Raw genomic sequence first — 10,170 nt, 5'->3', positions numbered from 1 at the left:
AGCTTATAAAATTAATTGATTTTCCTATACTTCTAAGTATTACAGTAATATGTTATGCTGATGGTATTTATGAAAGACAATTTTCCAGCTTCATTCTCATTTTTAGGGATCACCCTGCCAGTGTGTAACACAGTTCTGTGTATAACAAAGGTAGAAAGGGAAGTAATCACAAAAATGAGAAATGGAAAACATTTAGGAGAAAGGAAATATATGTGGAAGAAAGGAAACATACATGAAAAAGGAAAAGAAAAAAGAAAGGAAGGAATAAACAGGGGTTCTCAAATCCAACAATTTATTTTAATATTTATTCAAGTCACCTAGGGTATTTGTTTAAAAAGCAGATGTCCAGGTCCAGCCTACAGAAATAATGATTCTAAGAGCAGATCCAGGAATCTGAGTGGGCCTTGGATGACCATTAAAAAATACTAGAAGAGGGAGAATTAGAAAATGACACATGTTTGGGACTGGAGGTGTGCCAATAACAAATGACAAAGGGGCGACATCTACCACAGGATGCTAACCCTGAATATCCGGAGATCCTTTGGAAAGATTTTAGTGTATGTCTAGACTCAAAATCTTCTGTGTTACAAGTACCCTCCACAGTAAGCTAACATTCTCACCAGTTATATTCACCTGAGCCACAAAATGACCTAACAGTGGAAGAAACAAGAAAAAGGCTTTCTCTAGAATGCATCATTAGCACATTCTTAAAAGTAGTACAATAGTTCATATTAGAAGGAAAGGTGATTTTTCCCATATGAGGGATCTAGTTTGTCTAGATTATCACACGGTGAGCTGGCAAAGGGAGCACCGTTCACCTTCTGTGGATCACTGTGGCCTGGGGTGAGGACACTGGCCTCCTCCCACTGCTGAATTTCAAAGGAATTTCAACACACGGAAGGGCAACACACACACCAGCTAGGCACTACAAAAAGTTTGCAGCGCAGCTCGTTTTCTCGGGTGGACTCAGGATTACAGACTGAAATCATGGAGTAGGGCTAAAATAGAAAGGGAAGAGGCAAAAGGTGTCAGGCGGAGTGTCACAACTACAGTTCAGGGGAAGAATCATACCCTAAAATGACAACAATCAAGAAAAACTTCAATATGACCAGAGTACACCTTCATGTTCTCCTCTAATTCCAGACCATTGTAGGTTTTGATCTTACAATTATGAAAAAAAAAAAAAATCATTATCTCGTTCAGGACCGTGAACAGATTCTAGTTCTCTCTAGGTGACTTGTCTGTGGCCAATGGACAGTGGCTATTCTAAGTAGTTTTGAAAATCTCTTTTTGTAGAGATGTGATATGAATTGCCTTTCCTTGGTTTCTTTATAGGTAGCAATTGTAAATTTCATGGTGCAGAAATGCACCTTGTGGGAAAGAAGGTGGATTTGTGCCCGTGTAACTGCTTTTGTGGGCATTTCTATTCAAGTCTATTGCTAATTACAATTACTTCCACGTACACATGCGTACGTAGAAAGGGTTAAGGTCTGTAAAATGATTACTGGACCGTAGGCAAGAAATTGAGAAAAGCCACAGTTCCTGGGAATGAGCAAAGATCTAAGAGTGAGTGCTCCTCAGCATTGCCATCAGGTAGCAGCTGAGGAGGGTGGGCAGAGAATGGGAGAGAGTGGTGCGGAACGGAGTACTGGAGGAAGCCAAGGTACATACATGCATTTAAAAAACAAAGCCCGTACAGTTTCGCTTATGCCAGATTAAGAAGTGCCTTTTCTAGAAACTCAATCAAGAAATGGTATGTATTCAGGAGCTGTTCCAACCTGTCCGCACCCTACGCTGACTTCCCCAGAAAACAGGCAAGGAAGGACGCAAATGCCATTGCCAAGCCTCGGGTCTCTGGCTTCCAGCTTCCTCAGATCCCAGAGCACAGCCTCACAGGATGTCACACGGAGCTGTCTCTAAGAGCGGGCACTGCATGGCGGTGGGTAAAGTTTTGATCTGATTCACTCCAAATTGGCTGCTCCTCGGCTGTGGAGTTTGGCCGCAGGGGCTCCCCGGCAGCTCAAGGCAGAGGCTGAGCAGCAGCAGGAGCAGCAACACAGCAGCCTGCAAGCTAAGGAGCCAGCCTCCGCCACCGCCTCCTCCTGCCGGCATGGTGTCGGCAACACAGCCAGTTCCTATCGCTGTCACGCTGCCAGCAGCGCGGCCCCGCTGCCGTCCGCCACCCCCACCCCCCGCGCGGCCGGGGCCCTCGCACTGTTATTTGCGTGACTGACCCAAACCCAGCTGGAGGGAGGACCTGGACGCAGGAGGGAGGGGAGGGCATTGGCCCGCCTACTTCTTCCCCTCTGTCTCGCCTAGAGGACCTTCTTCTCCTAATTGGTCACACACTTGCATCCATCACCCCCATGCCGCCCTAGGATTGGTGGAAGGTGCACTTCTGAAGCGAGGCGAGGAGAGTGACTCCGCGGGTCTCCGGTGCCTCATCTTTCCCTCCACCCCTACTTCAACGTCCACCCACCTCTCCCCACCCCCCACTCCACTTCCCCCGCCTCATTCGCAGCAGTGTCCTTAGTAGACTCATTGGGATAGGGGCGAAGCCAGCCGCCTATTGAGCAGCACTATTATTGGCCGACACTCACGCCCGTCGAAGCGGGGGGCTTCCCCATTGGGTGAGTCCTCTTCGTTCCCCGCCCCCAACGCCTCGCCCTCTCAGTCACCTCCTCCCCTCCCGGCTCTTCCACGGACCCCCTTTCCCCGCCCGTCCCCGCCGCATCTCCCCTGTCCAGCTGGGCGGGGACTGCTGTACGACTCTGTAAAGTCTGTGAGTCACTGCACAACCCATCAATCCAATTAAATGTCGTGAGGGAGCTGAGCTGGCGGTGCTGCCGCCACCACCGCTCGCCCCGCCACGGCCGCCCCTGCTCGCAGCGCCCCTCTGATCCATGGCTGTCTGTCTGTACTTGTTACGGTGTAACCTCCTCCGCCTCCTCCTCCTTCTCAAGAGCCGCTGCAACTTCCCCTCAGCCAGCCTCCTCCTCTGGTTGGGGACTGCAAAGGCATGGGATAGACCCAGAGGCACTTCTCTCTATCTCCCCTCCAGTCCTCGCTCAGTTTCCCCGGTTTAAATTAAAGTCTGTTCCTCGCTTCTCATCGTTTTAGAGGTTTATTTACCAGTCTATTATTCCCCCCGATTTTATTTCCTCTCCCTGGGCCAGAAGGTCGCAGGGGCTGGGGAGTTTATTTTAGGGAGGGGGCTCTCCACCCCCACCCTGTTTCTCCTCCGCTTTCGGCCGTGACTTGATTTCCCTGCTGCTCTCGGCTCCCAGCCCTCGAACTCACCGTCCGACACTGGAGTGACGCACCGACACCCCCCGCCCACAGCGCAGACGTCCCCTCCCTTGCTGCCACCCCGACCCGTCTGGGAGCCGGACCCGCTGGCGACTTCTTGGCGGAAGGGTGAGTACTGTGCGGGATCTTGCAGGGGTATGGAGAGATGTTGTAGTCGTCCACTTTGGGGAGGGCAGGGATCACATCGTGGGAAGAAGGCTCCTGGTCCCGCGTGGATTTTAGGTGGCGACTGCCTCCCTCCGTAGCGCTCTCTTCCTCCGCCCCTCGACTCCTTATTCACCAGCCCTGCTGTATTTCTAGGATTGCCAGAGTTCCACCATCGGAGCATTATAACGCTTATAAAATGAGCGATAATGGCATGCTTTCTGTCTTTGGGATGCTTGGTGAACTGTAATAGTCAGCAATGGGATCTGATAGACTCTGTGACCTGCAAAAAGTGTAAAATGGCTAATGGGTACATTTTCCTCCAAATCAAAGTTAAACTTTTATTTAATAAAGGCAAGACAAAAGGTATTTCTAATTTGAGTGTGTGGTAACAGAGCAAGAGAACACAGATTGCCTGGTGGTGTGGCTTGCTGTTTTTATTTTAAAATAGTTTTATAGATTCCTTTTTGAAAAGAATATGAATTCAGTATTAAAGTAAAGGTTATGAAGTCTTTGAACCTGTTGGAGGAAAGCAAGGTAAATGAAAATCCAGCTTCACACTTCAGCTTTAGTTCATTTTTTTCCTAGCAAGAAATTACAACACAGAATTTTTTATTTCTCAGTCACTGGGCCCAGTGGGGTGGGTTAAGGATAAAAATAGGTATTTTTTTTGTTTTGATATCCCTCTTTTGTATTCTTGATTGCTCTTAAACAGTGTCATGCCACGGAATTTGTAAAATTTTAGTTTGGTTTCTTGATTGTTGGTAGCTCAGAAGTACACACGCTTGCCCATATATGCTTTATGAGAATCTTTCCTTATGCATCTTTAGTATTTAATTGGAGATAAAAGTAAAAATTATGAGAAGTAGTTGCTCTGAATTGGCTTCTGAGGTCACTTTTGAGAATTCAGCCTATTTAAAATGGTACTACTCTTTTTGAATCAAGTTCTGGTCTAGATGTCCACAAGATTCAAATTAGGCTAAAACAAACAGGTTTTGAAATATTAAAGTACAGGAAAGGCCTCTTAGTAGTTCATTTCTCCTTCTCTTTCAGATTAATCAGAATAAGTTGTTACTAAATTTAATTTTAAAGCATAGACTGTTCCTGTACTGAAATCTGCCATTTTTCTACAGAAAGATTTCTTTTTAAAGAGCACAAATGTGTTTATGATCAGCCCAAAGTAGTAAAGTTGACTCAAATGCAATGCTATTGTAAGGAAATGCTTGTCATAAGCCCCCAAACCTTGCAAAGTATTTCGGGAAGACTTATACAAAGCTTTTTTGAATTGTTTAATAAATTTTATCATGTGGCCTTTTTCATGAGGTCAAGACTGGATCACTAAGAAGCCCCACAGCACAGGAGCCAGACTGCCTGAGTTTGCATTTTGTGCCGTCCTTAGATGGCTGTTGCACCTTGGGCAGGTTTCAAACCTGGCCTGTACTAGTTTTCTCCTGTGCATGTGAAGGATGACTTTTCCTCAGAGGGCTGCTGAAAGGATAAAAAGAATGCGTGTCACAGAGCACTTGTTTGTTATTAGCTGTTCCATCATTATCACCACGCTTAGAGAGGATGTCTAACATAGTGGTTAAGAGCGGGGACTCTAGAACTAGCTTCTGTAGGTTCAAATCACAGCATTTCGTTTTGCTGTCTATGCGACCATGGTCAAGTTAACCTCAGACTCCCCATCTGTAGAATGGGGATAATAGAAACAATTACTTCATAGGGTTATTGTGAGGTTGGGGTGAGTTAATATATGCAAAGATCTTGACTAATGTTGGTACATCTTTACAAAGATCTTGATTAGCATTTGGTACTTTTCAAGTTTAGTTCTCTGTTATGCTCCTTGTATGTCTTGAAACATGAGTAAGTTTTGGGTTTTTTTTTTTTTTTGTGAAGATAAAGAATTAATTGCTGTCAAGCATGGATATACCTGGAGAGCATTATGCTAAGTGAAATAAGCCAGTCAGAGGAAGACAAATAACCATATGATTTCACTCATATGTGGAATCTAATGAACAAAATGAAATGTCAAGCAAAATAGAGACAGACCTATAGACTGAGAGCAGGCCAACAGCTGTTGGGGGTGGGGTGTTGGAGGGGCTGGGGGGTGGAGGGATTGAGGGGTAAAAAATGCAAAAAAGAAAAACTCATGGACATGGACAATAGTGTGGGGACTGCCGGAAGGAGGGGGTGTGGGGGAGATGGAGGAAAGCATAGGGGGGATAAATGGTGATGGAAGGAGACTGGGGTCGGTGAACACACAATACAGTGTACAGATGTGTTGTGGAACTGTTCACCTGAAATCTGTATAATTTTGTTAACCAGTGTCACCCTAATAAATTCAATAAAAAGGAAAAAAGAATTATTGCTCTCAAAATAAGCAGAATTCTTATCAACATGCATGATGTTGTATGGGAGTTATACTTTTAAACTAGTGTCTATGTGAGTCTTTATGAATTTTAGTTATTTGATTAGTTGAGCAGATCACTCTTTCATTTAAACTTGCATAAGAGGATATACCTACTTCTGTTATTATAATCACACCTATCATGCATTTGCTATCATCTGTGATTTTCTCCTCTACTAAACAGAAAGCTCTTTGAGGGTAAGAATAGTGTTTCATTCATAATTTAATCTCCAGTGTCTAGCAGAGTGCCTGGTACATAAAGAAATTTAGTGAATGCTATTATTTGTATTGTTGAGTTGAATTTTTACTTATTACTTTTGTAAATAGAGGACAAATGAGGGGAATTATAATTAACATTTTATTAAGAAGATATTTCTCATTTTGAAGATTAAACTTAAAATAGTCTGAAAAGTACATTTGATACCTGACATGTCCATTTTTTATTGAAGATTTTCTGACTCCCAGACTTGTCCCTGAGGTAGATGTTATTATAATTAATATGAATTATCCAAATTAGATTTTTGAATGTCCCAAATGATATTGTGATATTATTATCAGCTTCAGAATTAATAATAATAAAGAGAATTTATCAAATTAACACTGAAAATAAAATGACATCATTTCCTTAAGGACCAAAGCTCTATGTCTGTTTTCGTTCAAGAATGAAACTCTTTCTCTTGAGTAATCTTAATGAATAATTAGCTTTTGAAATAGCTGTAGTAAATAATGTAATAGGAATCATAAAGGACGAGTACATAATTAGTAAATAAAACACTTTAAACTTCACCACACACTTAATAGGCATTACACAATTAAGGGAATATATATTTTTTAAATAAACAAAATTGATGGGGCCCACTCCCTGCTTCATTTACAGAATTACTCTATTTTACTTGTCAATAAAATCCAGTTTAATGATCATATCCCCTGAAATTATAAAATGCAAGAATATCTTTTATGAAAGAGAGATCTTTAGTAATAAAATCTGAATACTAATAGACTCAGAACTGTTACAGTGTTCCATAACATTGTTAAAACTTTTCAAATACATATACAAGGTACTACAATGTGGGTAATTTTGTATCCATGATCCTTTGTTTAACCTAATCATTAGTTACTCAATTTAGCTGTATATTATTCATTTTCATTGGCTAAAAACAAGTAATTTAGAAAACTTGCCCTTTTTGTTCATAAACTTTTAAAGTAGCTAATTTAAAATGAAACCTAAAAAAATTAATTTGTAGGCACTTGGAAACTACACTTAAGTGTCTGGTCTTCAAGATGGAAGGTCACTTGTTTTCTGCTTCACAGATTTTAGCACGACATTGTCTCTGTAGCTCACATCTTTTATCTCTTCCGTTAACGTTTTGTGCAGGCATTTGAGTATTAGTATTTTACAGACATGTATAATGTATCCAACTTTGTTTTCTTACTTTATTTTTTATTGTTTATTCTAGTACAATTGTTCCGACTTCTTTTCCCTTTTCCCCCCTCCACCCCGCCCATTCCCCTCGTCCACTATCAATCCGATCTTCACTGTCCATGTCCATGAGTCATTCATACATGTTCATTGACTAATCCCTTTCCCTCCCTTCCACCATTCCGTTCTCCCTCCTCCCTTCCTACAGCTCTCAATCTGTTCCATTCCTTCAGGTCTTTCTATTTTTCTCATTAGTTTATTTTCATCATTAGATTCCAGTTATAAGTGAGGTTATATGGTATTTGTCTTTTGCCGACTGGCTTATTTCACTTAGCACAATAGTCTCCAGTTCCATCCATGCTGTTGCAAAAGGTAGGAATTCCTTTCTTTCTGCTGTATAGTATTCCACTGTGTAAATGTACCACAGCTTTTTAATCCACTCATCTACTGATGGGCACTTGGGCTGTTTCCAACAGTTGGCTATTGTAAATAGTGCTGTTATGAACATAGGGGTGCATAAGTTCTTTTGAATTGGTGTTTCAGGATTCTTAGGGAACATTCCTGGAGTGGGCTCTTTGGGTCATAAGGCAATTCTTTTTGGTTTTTTGAGAAGATCCCATACTGTTTTCCACAGTGGCTGCACCAGTCTGCATTCCTACCAACAGTGCACTAGGGTTCCCTTTTCTCTACATCCTCACCAGCATTTGTCATTTGTTGATTTATTAATAATTGTCATTCTGACAGATGTGAGGAAATACCTCTTTGTGGTTTAAATTTACATTTCTCTGATGGCTAGTGATGTTGAACATTTTTTGGTAAGTTTATGGGCCATCTGTGTGTCCTCCTTGGAGAAGTGTCTATTCATGTACCTTGCCCATTTTTTAATTGGGTTGTTTGTCTTCCTGGTGGTAAGTTGTATGAGTTCTTTATATATTTTGGAGGGTAAACCCTTGTCCAGTGTATCACTGGCAAATATGTTCTCCCATACAGTCAGTTCCCTTTTCAGTTCGATGATGGTTTCTTTAGCCATGCAGAAACTTTTTAATTTGATGTAGTCCCATTTGCTTTTTTTTCTTTTATTTCCCTTAATGTCTCCAACTTTCTAAAAAGCAATGTTTTTGATGCAGAATTATTTGGAAAGATGAGAAGGAGGTAGATAAAGCCTTTAGGGCTTGTAATTTCTGTCCTGTCTTCTAACATTAGGAAAATGAATAACTATATACTAAGACTTGACTTAACATCATCTGTTGCATCTGTGACTTTAAGTGAAACAATGTAAAACAAAACCAGTTTTACCATAGCCTAATTGGTATAAACAAGAGTTAATTTCCTACATTATAATGAAACAATGATGAGCTAAACTACATCGATTGAGGACCTGCTATACTGTCAGTGATCAAAAATAGAGGAAAATTATGTATGCATTATCTATTGACATAAACTGAGAATTAAGGTCCATGGAGTTCTAAACTGAGCAACACTTATTGGCACATGACCTTGAGCTTTACACTTAACCTCTATTAGGGCTGTTAACCCTACCCTCATTCACGGGAGATGTTGTAGGGGAAAGTTGTAAGTGCTTTTTGAAAGCATTGGAGAAGGACAAAATGCAAGCAAATACAAAGTAAACATCAGCATTTAGAAATGGATATTTGTTTATTCTTATTTAAAAATTGTGACCTTTTAGCCCTGGCCGGGTGGTTCAGATGGTTGGAGCATCATTCTGTACACCAAAAGGTGGTGGGTTTGATTCCCGGTCAGGGCACATACCTAGGTTTTGGGTTCAACCCCCATCCGAGCACATATGGGAGGCAACTGATAGATCATTGTTTTTCTTTCACATCGATGTGTCTCTCTCCCTCTCTCTCCCCCTCTTCCTCTCTCTCTAAAATCTATTTAATAAAAATAACTCATATCCTCTGGTGAGGATTATGACATTTTAGATCTTTTGTCCGAAGGGTGCTTCTCCTTTTAACTTTATATTTGAAGAGAATTCTTACTGACGTGTTCACAAGAATATATAAGTTACCTTTTAGAGGCAAGGAACTGTGGTTTAGTTGAACAGGATTTCCAATAGTAACACTGAGTTTTGGTCCATCCTGGGCTATAGCAGAGGTTGATGTTGTAAGAACAAACTTTGGGTATCTAAGACATACTGCATCTTACCAAGTTAGAGCTTGTAGAACTTGCTTGCACATGGCAGAAAACATGTTCAGATATATCAGATGCCATTAGAAGTATATTCAAAGAAAAAAATTAGTTACTTACTTTTAACTTTCAAAATGATTATTTAGCTTTTGGACCCCCCTTATTTATTTTATACCTTGAATACAGTGAAATGTGCACATTTCAGAATATAGTGGTTTGGAGGATTTAATTTATTCCAGCTAATCTTTTATTGAGAAGGTGAGTGAAGACACACGTGCAAAGGCTATATATTAAGAAATTAGTCTTTCTTTTCCTGTCCCTAAAAGTGAGTTGCAGGTCTTCAGAAGCCAAAAGCCCAGAGTTAGAACATTATGTAAGTTTGTTTTAATTCAGCTTTACCTCTTGCTTGTTGTTAGTAGAAGAGTTGCCACAGCCTCATGATAGTACTTTTTTAAGTGGAAGTGAAATTCTAGTGTACTCAGAATAAGACCTGTCAAAACAAATGGATGTACAAGGAAATATTATTTATTTAAACTAATATTGAGTATAGTGAACCAATACCCTCCAACATGCAGTTGCTAAGCAGAAAGCAACTTTTAAAACCAGAGTGTCCTTTTGTCCTTATTGTTCAGCCTCCAACTGATGACAACTTAGAATGTTAGATTTTTTCTCCACTTTGAATTTAAAGTCCACATTGATGTTTATAATCTTTTGTGTGGTGGTATATATAACTCTTTAGTAT

General features: G+C 40.9%; 1 protein-coding gene across 2 annotated transcripts in view; it reads left to right on the top strand.

Annotated features, from left to right (window-relative positions):
• The first annotated feature begins 2,548 nt into the window (after positions 1 to 2,548).
• The window catches only part of SERTAD2 (SERTA domain containing 2), a 121,729-nt gene continuing 114,107 nt past the window's right edge, over positions 2,549 to 10,170 (top strand). The window contains exons 1-2 of one of the 2 annotated variants that reach the window (XM_024552719.4): positions 2,549 to 2,630; positions 3,288 to 3,417. The gene's annotated coding sequence lies outside the window, so the exon portion shown is untranslated. Of the gene's footprint in view, positions 2,631 to 2,765; positions 3,418 to 10,170 lie in introns of those variants that run through there. The other variant, XR_006654355.2, reaches the window with a different exon arrangement.

The sequence above is a fragment of the Desmodus rotundus genome, chromosome 5, assembly GCF_022682495.2.
Source record: "Desmodus rotundus isolate HL8 chromosome 5, HLdesRot8A.1, whole genome shotgun sequence".
Lineage (NCBI taxonomy): Eukaryota > Metazoa > Chordata > Mammalia > Chiroptera > Phyllostomidae > Desmodus > Desmodus rotundus.
This window is presented reverse-complemented; position numbering and strand designations above follow the sequence as displayed.